The 12,267-nt window shown below is 42.6% G+C and overlaps 1 protein-coding gene across 3 annotated transcripts in view; it reads right to left on the bottom strand.

Moving 5' to 3' along the window:
* LOC108364024 (host cell factor-like) overlaps positions 1 to 12,267 on the bottom strand; it is a 116,874-nt gene that overhangs the window by 24,390 nt on the left and 80,217 nt on the right. The window contains exon 9 of one of the 3 annotated variants that reach the window (XM_017617573.1): positions 10,984 to 11,832. The exons of the other annotated variants lie outside the window; for them this stretch is intronic. The gene's annotated coding sequence lies outside the window, so the exon portion shown is untranslated. Of the gene's footprint in view, positions 1 to 10,983; positions 11,833 to 12,267 lie in introns of those variants that run through there. 3 annotated transcript variants of the gene reach the window in all.

Genomic DNA, 12,267 nt, shown 5'->3' with positions numbered 1-12,267 from the left:
CAGCGCACCAGAAATTTGGTTCTCTCGGAACTGATGCTTTAGATTTAACTCGATATTTATCCTTGCGAACGCTATCGCCACCGTTTTCTTTACGTGCAACTGGATAGCACGTGTACTATGCAGACGGTGATCGCGATTCCAAGTGATATTTACCGAGACGCCAGAAATTTTTTAAAGATTTGTTGACGGCGGAGAAAATAAAAGAATTCGACTTTTTCAGCAGTCTAACTACTTATTTAATTCTGTTAAATTCAGTTTTTTTTTTACAAAATAATTAAGTTAGCGCGAGCAGCTTTAAACAATTTCGTCTTCTTAGTCTCTTGCTCTTCTCGGGTGTCTGTTCACAGTCACTTTCAGGGTTGCATTAGGAGAGAAAAATTCGAATATTTCAAGGTGGTGAATTTGGTGAAATTGGAGATTTGACGGTAACAGCTCCGTTCCGAAAATTGGTATACTGTAATCCGATTGTAACTATCAACGGCGTTGCCAACTAAAATAGTGAAATTCGTAGTTCTTAATCAGCTGCTTTGACAGAAACAAATCAAAATAAATATAATCGCAAGTGAATAGTGAAATTAAAAAAAAAAATAGTTTAATCATTACTTGAAAAGACTTCTCCTTAACTAAGTAGAATACAAAGGATTCAGTGGCCGGCGCACTTTTGTCCCAGAAGGAAGAACAGCTAACAGTTGCATTAATATACAAAGGAGATTGCTAGGAGATTGTTCTGATCCATTTAGCTTAAATGATAAATGTAAGCTCCCACCTGTTAAGGGCCTCCATTTCACTAGATATTGTGCCGCTTTAATTCTTGGAACGCTTTCCCAAAATTCCACCACATCCTCTTTAGCTCGTTTTACAAAGCCTCGACCAACGTCGGCCTTTCGCTCATGCATTCCACCAGTTTTTCGTATTGCGAGCGATTTGTTGTGATCTTCGATCTGTTGATTTTGTAAATATTTAATAATAATTTTTTTTCTATTCACACATCAACTTACATACATACATATTTTTGCGTTTACACACTGTATTTTAGTGATATTTTAAAACCATTTGCTTCGCTCCGACACGAGTTGCTATTCGTACAAAATTTCCGACAAATAAATAAAGATTGCAGCTACGTCGGATTCAAGCATACCAACATTACGAATTTCGAAATTACGATACGACAACGCGGATTTCAGCATACCTATTTTACGATTCCTAGCAAAATCGAAACTACGACGGATTACAGCATAGGGGTGATAAGGAATATAACTAACGCATTTAAAAACAAACATGGTGGAAAAAAGCTGTTTTTCGAGGGTGTATTCAAAGACTACGATATATATTGTTCACTTATATATTTTTTTTTTGGGCTCTGAAGAAATGACAAGGGTCCCAGTAGTCCCTATAGTCAGGTTGTTCCTCCAAGTATGTTGTGCTCTTAATTAAGCGAATGCAACTCCAGGTTCTTTTTCCGGTTGTTCCACTGATACACGTTTGTAATACCACCAGGGCCAGAACTTCGTGTATGAGCTTCTGCATGTGTTGATGCACGTTTATTGATTATGGCTTTGTTTCTTTTGACAGCAACTTTGTAATTGCTCGCAGTGCTTGAGGTTTATAATGCGTTTCTGCTAAAAGGTTTCTCGATACGTAGCTTGCTTCTGTTTACATCGTCTTCTACCTCTTCGTAGTGATATTTTAGCGATTTTGTATGTTTTCTGCTGCGATTTTAATTATATATTTTGATTTATTACAAATTTATGATATAATATGAAGTGAGATTGGAACAAGTTTGGTTTTCAAGTTTAGGCAGATGTCAAAAACGCTCAGAAATTTACTTTTTTCATTCTTTTCCGATTGCGTGATCTTGTTAGTTGGTTCATGGTAGTTACTACATTATTGTTTTGAAAGAAAGATGTTTGGTGGGTGTAGTTATCTATCTGCCCGCAGTAACACCTGTCAGAGTTTAAAACATTTATTTTAGAGGTAGGCCTTGTCATATGTATGGCCATTCATGACTCTATTAAGAGTTCTTACATCCGTTGGGGATAGTTTAAGTTTTTTAAACCAATTATGAATTTTAGGAATTTTATAGCGATGTTCAGTATTATTAGCATAGTCAGAGAGCCACGCATCGCTGTAAAAGATCTAGAATTTATCAGTTTGGTATTTGTCTAGAATACTAGCATGATGAGCTTTAATGCTCCCATTTGTCATAGCCGTTTTTTATTAGGAAGAGTTTTGTCAGAAATTAGAAAATCAAAAGTGGAAGAATGGAAACCAAACACATCAATACGGTCAAAAATATGAGAGAATTTGTTGTAGACTGCAGAATAGCTAGAGTTTAAAACGGGGTTTTCACTGACTGAGTTGGCGATTGGATCGTTATATGCAAATATTTTAACTAGCTCTTTTCTGCGGAGGGAGTTCATTCGCTGGGCATACATGGCCGGGATAGGTGTAGAGGGGGTTACCCCTAAATATCTTCTCAGAAACTTGGTTTAGTGTGGAAATTTTTTGAATGAAGACTTGGCACAATTTGCAGAAATTGGTGCTACAGTATTCAATCTTTGATCTCACTAATGATTTGTAGATGTTTAAAGCTTTTTGGGGATGAAGATCAGATTTAATGTTGGTAATATATTTAATGATGTTGTTTCCTAACGCTTCTGTAACCATGGAGAAATGGTTTTTGACTGTTAATAAAGAGTTGTTTATAATTCTGCCGAGTATTTTTAAATTGCTGACTTGTGATAGAGTTGTCCCATTCAGCTGAATGTTTATGTCTTTTTTGGGGCCCTTACTGATATGCATCAGTTTTGTGTAATCGGGATTCATCGAAAGATTTAGCATTTTGCATTTGGTAGAAAATATATTGATTTTTAACTGTAGGTTGTGTTGAGCTTCTTAAAGATTTTGACCAGAGGATAGAAAGCAGAAATCATCAGCAAATTGGTAGAGGAGAAAGTCAGCGTCAGTTAGATTGTGGAGTTCAGCGGTGTAGATATTAAATAGTAAGGGCGACAGGCGGCTCCCCTGAGGCAAACCTATTTTCAGAATTCTGAAAGCCAAAAGTTGATGATCCATTCAACATATAATTTTTCAACATCGAGCTTAATTAGCAAGTCCTTTAAGATGCTGATGCCAACGCAGTTATACGCGTTGGAAAGTCAGTTGCGCAAAAGATTACATGTTTTTTCTGTGCTTTGAGGAGACTGGTCTGGGGAAGTAGATGGTTGAGGCAAGTCGCAGCAGACTTGTTTTTTCGGTAAGCAAAGGAGTTTTTAGGTAGGTGATTGTTATCTTCAAGGAAAGTCTATCTTTAATGCATACATTGATTATTTTTAAAAGAACCGGAATTAGGGCTATTGGTCGGAAGTTATTGAAATCACTAAGATATTTATTTTTTCTTGGTATAGGGACTATTTTAATTGTTCTCCAGTGTTCTGGTATATGGTTTTTTAAGAGCAGGTCATTTAAAGCAGTGCGTAACGAATTTAAAGAGATTTCCGGGAGAGCTTTTATACGTAATTTGATCGACTCCTGCTGCCGAGTCCTTCTTCTTCTTGTTTAAGATGTTTGTAATCTCCTCAATGTTTCAATAAGTTTAAGAAATTGATGTTATTTTCATTGTTCCAGGAACTGTTACCACTTTGATTATAGTCGCCTCTAAGTGCTTTGGCAAAGCGCCATGTATTTCTGCTTCCTACGTTATTAATTTCTTCAATTTTACTACGAAAGTTATTTTTTGGCTTTTTTTTTAATCTATTTTCTCCACTCTTTTTGCCTGGTCATCAGGAGATCAAAGTTGAGAGGGAAGGAGTAGTCTTTTGCTTTCTTAGAATCAGCTTTAAGTAACCTATGTACTCTATTTAAGTCCTCATTCCACCAGCCCTTTGGAACACTATTGGTTTTAATTGTGTAAGTAGAATTTTTTATCTCATCATTAATTTTACTTTCAAAGTCTTCTATAGTAGCATCACATTCAAAAGGTGTTTAGAGATTTTGGAAGTTTTTGCTTGCAATGAAGGAACTCATATTATTTCTAATTGCATTAGAGTCAATAACAATAGGGTAGTGATGGCCAACCGACCAGTTACAAGGAAAGGTGCAATTAGAAAAGAAAAGGTCTAATACAGAACAAGCATTTGTGCGGAAATCCCTCTTAAAGGTAACACCCCCGTTGTTCATTGAATAGAAATTTGATTGTAAAATTAGCTGGTATAGATGCTTACCAACATAATTAAGAATTGTTTGCATTTCATTTACGAAATCACCAACACTTACATTGGGAGGGAAATATACTGAACAGACAGTGATATTTGGATTGAGATTTAAAATTTCAATTATCAAGACATCAAAATTGGAATAGAAGCGAACTTTTTTGTACTTGATACTCTTTTTGAGGGCTATGCTAGCTAGAAAGATTTCGGTAAGACAGATTATATCAATTTCATTTTTATTTGCATAGAATTCTAATGGATCAATGTTAGCTTTACACGACTGAATATTGTACTGCCGAATTTTTTCAACATTGAGTTTAACGTATTCTAATAGAACGAGTTTGGGTATTTCATCCCCTGTAAAGCAAACTTTAAGAGTCGTTGTTGGAACATAATCATTAATTGTGGTATCTTTCCGAGTAAAACGCCTAACAGATCTTATTAGGATGCCTGATTTGGCTTCTTTCAAAAAGTCTTCCTCTTTAAAGAAGGTTGGAACACCCCTAATAACGCCATTTCAAGGGCAGTCATGGGTACGAAAGGTCTTAGGCCTCTTTTAGAAAGCCTGTCGTCTAGAAAAAATTTATTGACTGAACAGGTATTTTTAAAGATTACCTTATATAAAGTCCTACCCAAGGCAAGTATAAGGTCTAAGTCTTTTATTCTTAAGTCTTTTATTTGGGCATACAGTGTCAGTCCTGTAGTCGTTTTTTAATTTTTTATGCTCGGGCATTCCGATGCATCTACAAGTACACAAATCTCGCCCTTGAAAATTGGCGGGTACAAATTAGTTTTTGGCGCGTTTTTGCTTACACCGTTTTGGCTAGTTGATACTGTTTCTAACTGGGCCTCAGAACCGCACGCATTTTCGTCCATAACCTCAGATTCCATTGTCGCAGGCCCACCGCCAGTGGCCAGCTCATAAAATGAAGAAATTTTCTCATTTGAAACACTTCTGGCTTTTTTGTTAGCCCTACCTTCATCAGAAGCAAGCTGTTGAACCCAGTAGAATTAATTTTTATTTTTAAATAGCGCGCGACGAGAAGATATTTTAAACAAGTCAAATATTTAAAAACACAAAACTAAGCACACACAGCACACGCGGCGCACACAAAAAGTATTTAAAGTCTTTGCAGAAGATAGGCTGACTTCCAAAACGTCAATTGCTTTTCATACGAACAAAGTATAAGGTTCCATAACGTCGAACTACAAAATATTGGCAATGTATACTGTTCTAAAACGCAGCCGAAAAGTTATCGAAACGCATCGCTGGAGCAATCCGCTGATTGTTGATGCTTCGTTTGTTATTGGTTAGCATTGGTGTTTTAGAAATGGAAAATTCAGAAAAATTGGTCATTGCTATATTGAATATTTAAAATATCCAATGCATATGGTGCAATGTGTCGCAACTCTGCATATACAAACAGATTGAATACCGCAGTATAACAGTTTCCAAACATTGTATTGATACGTTTTGGAAGTCAGCCATAGTTTTTATAAAAACGTGGGTAACTGTACGAATACTAGAAGACAAGATTTAACACTAAGCGCGTCCAATCGCTCTCGTTGCCAAAATCCGAATGTGTTCACTTATATAAGGACATTATAAACGAATCCCTTAATAGTAGCATTTTTCCAGATTGCTGGAAGATATCAATAATAGTACCGGAGGAAAAAGTTAAAAAACAATGAAGCCAGAAGAACTACGCTCGATTAACACTCTACCCGCAGATGAAAAAATTAAGGAAACAGTGGTAACCAACTAGTAGCATTCTTAGAAAAACAAAATGAAAAAAAAAATAAACTGGGGGTTAAATAACACGAACGGCAATAACGCCAAATTTGCTTTATTTCACTTTTAAATGGGAAATAATATCAAAATCTGAGTTTCGCTTTATTTCCAACAAAGGTTGGAAATAAAACAAATTTTGCATTATTTCCCATTGCTTATTTATACAATTTGTAACAAAAACAATTTACTGACAAAAGGAAAAAGAACTTTGTTTATTCCAAAAATACTATTAAACATAAAATGTGATATAATTCATATGAAGAAAGTAATATTCACAAAATATTTTTAGTTATGAAAAGTCTAACAAAATATAGGGAAAGCGTCGTCATTAATAACTGCTTGGCAAAGTGGACATAGCGCTTTTGTATGAATTTTATCTGCATGCTTTTTAATAGGTTGAAAATATTGCTGGAAAACTTTAAAATGTTTGCATGGAACCAAGGCGCAATAAACAGGTGAAGTAATAAAACAGCTTTCTCGCTTTATTTTCTGAAATTCGGCGGCCTTATAGTCACATTTTAAAGGCAATTTTTCAGACGAGGCAGTTTCCAAATCTTTCTTCGCGCTCTAATTACTTCACCTGGTATAATTCCGCCATGGCATGGAGCAAACTAAAATCGCCGTTCCTGTTCGCAGCATATGTATAACACAGAGAATAGTTGTTTTCGTATTCTCCAGCAAAAAATATCCAGTAACTTGCCAGTAACCAAATTTCGGAGAGTAGTCCAAGTTTTATGAACAGCTGATTAATTTGTTATTTTCCGACGCAATATTCTAAGAAAAATAGTATTCCCCATGTTAATATATATTTAAATAGTTTTAATTTGTCAATTTCAACTCTCTATAAGCTCCACCAACAATTCTTTTGGTAATGTGAATTGCATCAAGCATCATGACATCAGCTGTTTTGCTTACTAGCGAATAGTTACTATTAAAAATGTATCCAGTAAAACTTGCAAGCTGTAATTTTTGCTCTCTCCATTCTCTGTTGTTGTTGTTGTTATAGCGGCTACTAAGCCCCGTTAGGGGCGGTTCATCCATCAACGTTGTCGTCTATTTCAGCTTCAGAGGGGCTGTCCATAGGGACAGGGGCGTTAGCTGAGTGGGATTCTCAGGGCATGTGAAGAGGTGCCGGGAGTCATGTGGCGACTCTCCTCATGCCGGGCATTGGTTGGGCACATCCTCGTTGATTCTGCTTAGGTAGCTATTGAGCCTGCTGCAATAGCCAGAGCGAAGTTGGGCTATTGTAGTGCGGGTCTCCCGAGGCAGACACAGTTCTGTCCCGTCCACGTCCGGTGGTTGTGTGCCTAGAACGGCATTCACAGGGCGGGAGTCTACATAACTTGAGACTGATTCCCTGTGAATGCCGTTCAGGGCCTGTCGGTAGGTTGACGGGTCCAGAGGTTGTTTAATATAACTCTGGACTGTCAGTTCGTAAAATACCTCCTGACGTGCCGTGGCGAGGGCTCTTCCAAGAGCAGTTGCCCGCTGGGATGGCCACGTCTGTGGCTCCCAGCGAGGAACTGCTTGCAGAGCATTATGTTATGCTCCCTTACTGGGAGCATCTGGGCCTCGTCGTGAAGGTGGTGTTGAGGCGTCATCAGGAGGCATCCTGTCGCAGTTCGTAATGCCGTGTTTTGGCGGATCTGCAGATTCATCCACTGCGTCCTGCTAGTCCCCGGCGACCATACGGGCGCTGCGTAGTTCAGAACCGGCCGGCCAATTGCCTTGTATGTTGCCAACAACGTTTCTTTATCTTTGCCCCAAGTGCTGCCGGCCAGCGACTTGAGGACAATTGTGGTTGTATGCGCCGAGAAGGAGAGCAGACTGTCGAAGGTAACTCCCGAGGATTTTCGGGTTATTCACCGTCGGTATTGTTACGTCGTCAACGTGAATACCCAGTGTCAGTCTGCCCTCCTTCGTCCAGGTGGTGAAAAGGGTTGCCGAGGATTTTGCAGGGGATAGGCCAAGGCTCCTTGTAGTGAAGAAGCGAGAAAGTTCGGAGAGGTAACCGTTTACTTTTGAGCACAAGTCATCAATTCCATTCCCAGACGCCATGATCGAACAGTCGTCAGCATACGAGACTATATTAACCCCCTCTGGTGGCTGAGGAAGCTTTGATATGTAATAATTAAACAGTAGCGGGGACAGGACACCACCCTGTGGTACCCCCTGTTTAATTTTACGTGGCTTACTGGTTTTGTCTCTGAAGATTACTGACGAGTGTCGACCACTCAGGTAATTCGCCGACCACCGTTTGAGTCCCTGTAGGAGTGAGGAGGCCTCTGTATCTTCTAGTAGCGTTGAATGACTGACAGTGTCGAACGCCTTGGACAGGTCCAACGCTACTAGAATAGTTCTCTCACAGCGGCGGTTTCGGTTTAGGCCACGAGTTATCTGAGTGTTTTTGGCGTTAAGTGCTGTTGTTGTACTATGCACTTTACGGAACCCATGTTGATGCTTCGCTGGGGTCAGGTGGTGGACCCAAATTTTTCACCATCAACATGCATATTCCATCGGGTCCAATGACTTTGGAGGCTTTCGCCTTCCCGATGGCTACCCTTACCTCACCGCTGGTGAAAACAAGAGGCGCACTAGGTTTTGGCATTTTGTGCAGCCTTCTGGTCACTCGACGTTTGGCTTTTTCCACCGGAGGATGCAGAATGAACTGCCGGCTATAATAGCACGCGCATCTCTCCGGGTCCGACGAAGCGTGGTCACCAAAGTCTATCTCGACTCTGTCGCCGCGCTTCGTCGGGTTGGACAACGACCTCACGGTTGACCAAAGCTTGCTCACACCAGAGGCGAAGTTGCAGGTCTTCAGATGCTCTTCCCATTTCTTCCGCTTATGTACGTTCACAAGTTGCCGAATCTCCGAATTGAGATCCCTAATACGGGGATTTCCGGGATCGGCCTGACGAAGGTTGTCGCGCTCATCACCTAGAACAGCCGCTTCGGCCGGAAAATTCGGACGTGGATCCTTAATACATCCTGCTGGGATGAAGGGAGCTGCAGCAGCGGTGACAACCCTGCGGAACTTACGTTCACCTACATGAACGTCGGTTGGTATGGGTAGTGCAGTGAAGGCGCCCTCAGTAACATCCGTGAAGCCTTTCCAGTCAGCTTTGGAAAAGTCCAGTGATCCACGGAAGCAAAGTCGGCAGGTTTATCAATCGAGATGACTATGGGCAGATGGTCTGATGCTAGAGTCAGCATAGGTCGCCATGATACGCTGTTTATCAGACCAGCGCTGACAATTGTTAGATCTGGCGAGCTGCAGCAGCTGCCCATAGTACTGGTGGGTCATTGACATTGATCACTTGACAGGCTTGAGTGCCAGAGATCGTGGTGCGCGTTAAAGTCACCAACTACCATACGGTTTTCACCTCTGAGTAGCGCACCTATTTCAGGGTGATATCCTGCCGGGCAGCTGGTGACAGGGGGTATGTATACGTTAAATATTTCGAGCTCAACATCGCCTGACCGGATAGCAATACCCTGACATTCTAGGATGGTATCCCTGCGGTCGATGTCTGCTTCAATGAGACGATACTGCACGGTGTGGTGCGTGATGAACGCTAAACCTCCACCATTATCTCGCTCGCGATCTCGACGGTGCACGTTGTATCCGGCGCAATTCAACAGGGTTGAATTGCCGTGCAACTTCGTCTCTTGGACCGCAGCTATTAATATTCCATGCCTTCCCATAAAGACAGTTATCTCCTCGATCTTGCTCTGGAGTCCGTTACAGTTAAATTGTAGCACCTTTGTGTGCCTTGGGAGACCGATTGTGATGTGTGGTGTTAAGGAGTTGTGTTGCCCTCCGGCCCCCTGCAGTACGTGCTGCCTTGTGGTGGTGGTTGGCGGCGTCGCGGGGGAGGGATGCGACGGGGCAGCACAGCAGGGGCCCACATAGTCACTCGTCCAATCTCGTGTGTTGCGAAGTCCTGAGCACGCCCTAAAGTGGCACCAGCCGAGGCAGGAGTTGCACTTGACTGATGTCACGTTACGGTATATTCTGGACTGACAAACAGAGCAGATTGTCGGAGCGACTAGTAGTTGCCGGCGGCGGCGTGTGGGTGCTATTGTGTTTGTTTGTGTGTCTATTGTTGTGTTGTGTTGGGGTGTGGGTGTGTTGCCCAGGCGGGTGGTGGTTTGCCGTGGAGGCGGTCCGGTTCGCACAGCATGGGGCCACGAACGACGAGGTCCATTTCCGGTGCGTACGCAGGCCCGAGCAGTTACGGAGGTGACTCCACCCGTCACAGGCATTGCACCTGACCGAGGTGGAGTTTGTATGCAGTCGTCTCTGGCATACACAGCAGGTGTAGATTTCTGGCCCTGGGTTTGACTCTATGCCAGCCCTGAGCAGAAGGGTGCAGAGAAGGTATAGTCCTAGGATCGAGCAACGTTTGATGGATTTCGCCGACCTAAACGAGGTTAGATCGCCGAAACAACAGCGTAAACAACAGGTAAAACGCGAGTCATTCCGGTACGTAGAACCGGCTGACGTGGGAATGTTCTCTCTCCATTCTCTCTCTTTTGCTGGTTTCGTGCAAGTTTTTGCGTACGAAAACGCCGTCCAGTAAAAACCAGTATAATTAGTACTGGATAGTGCGTACGCGAACAAGGCTCATATTGTTTTGAGTTTTATCTACAGTTAAAATTTCTGCATTATCATACCTTGCTTAACTATATCCGAACTGTGGATTTCGTTTACGAAGATGAAGCGAACATGTGGTACGAAAAAGTGATGTAAAAATATGTAAAATTTTACCTACTCTCACACTTCTAAATTTCAATGTATACTCGATACAAGCAAGTGGGATGAATGGCGCAATAAACATGTGAAGTAATAAAAAAGCTTTCTCGCTTTGAATATTTCCAATGGTCGCCTTTCGCACTCACCTTGTTCACATTAAACACTTTGTATCCGCTTAAAGGAAAGGTTTTTGTTTCAGATAAGAAATTCAAATATTTTTGTGTTTATTTGTGCACCCCACAATTAAAGTTAATTTACAAAGCGTTTTTATTAAAACTTTAGAGTTAACTCTCGTATGAATCATCAAATGCTAGGGCGCGTGCGCGATGTCCGACGTTTTTGGCTGAACTGACTGGTCTCTCATTTGGCCCGATTATGGGAAGCGGCCGTGCGCGCTCGTTAATCATTTTTCGGACTTCACACCGCTGCGGCCACAGGATGCGCGCACGGCCGCTGAATTAAGTTTAAGTGGCGGCTTAAACATCGTCCCCGCCCTGCAGGAATGCGTTGCTGAGCGTCTCCTGCAGCTCTTTCAGGGCGCGGATCGTGTTGCCAAGGACGCGGTGGGTGGTGCGACCCTGGAAATTGGCCGTTTGTAGGCCTTGAGGAGGGCGCGCGATCGTCCGTTGGGCGGTCTTCTTGCGCGGCGGTTGCGGCGCCTGGTTGCGCGGGTTCTTCTGCGCCTTCTTCTGCCCACCTTTCTTCGGCGGTGCCCTCCGCTTGATGGGCTTGCATGCTGTCGATTTGGCCCGGTTGGGCTGCTGGTTTCGTTGGCCTGTGCGCGCGGGCCTGTTAGCTGCCACATGCAGCAGCGTATGGTGCGCTAAGCCACAAACCTTGCAGCTGCCTGGTGAGTCGCATTCGCCGGTTGTGTGGGTGAGCGCAAGGCAGTTGACCCAATACCCTTGCGCCCGGGATACTGCCAATCGCTGCGGTGGCTTCATGGCCTTGAAGGCCGGGCACGTCCTGAGCGCGTGGTACCGGTGGCAGAGCCGGCATTGTAGACAGTTGTCTGTCTCCGCCGTTGGAGCCAGGGGGCACGCCTTCCGTGCTGCCATGATGTCTTCGATCTGGAAGTAGAAGCAAAGGCAGAGAAACGAGAAGTACTTGGGTACAATGTTTAAACGGGAAGTTAAGACCCTTAATATACAGAAGGAAAATATGTATAGAATTATCTATTGTGCTTTTGGAAGGAAGCACAGTTTGACAAGTGGCCGCGTGATAACTCCATTTTGTGTACGGACTTCCACGACACGTATGTGGTTATCAGGGCCATGGCGAACGTTTTCGATTCGTCCCAATCGCCACTCGGTGGGGGGGAGTGAATCTTCTTTGATCACGACGATGTCGCCTGGCTGAGGATCGCGTTGTGGGGTTTTCCACTTGTATCTCTTCTGAAGATCTTTGAGGTAATCTTCTTTCCAGCGGCGACTAAATTGGTGGTGAAGTGCTTTGACTTTCTCCCACCGGTTTAGTAGAGGTTTTCCGCATTAGGCTCGGGAATG

Source organism: Rhagoletis zephyria, unplaced genomic scaffold, assembly GCF_001687245.7.
Source record: "Rhagoletis zephyria isolate East Lansing unplaced genomic scaffold, Rhagoletis_zephyria_1.1 Rzeph_scaffold_01440, whole genome shotgun sequence".
Classification (NCBI taxonomy): Eukaryota; Metazoa; Arthropoda; class Insecta; order Diptera; family Tephritidae; genus Rhagoletis; species Rhagoletis zephyria.
This window is presented reverse-complemented; position numbering and strand designations above follow the sequence as displayed.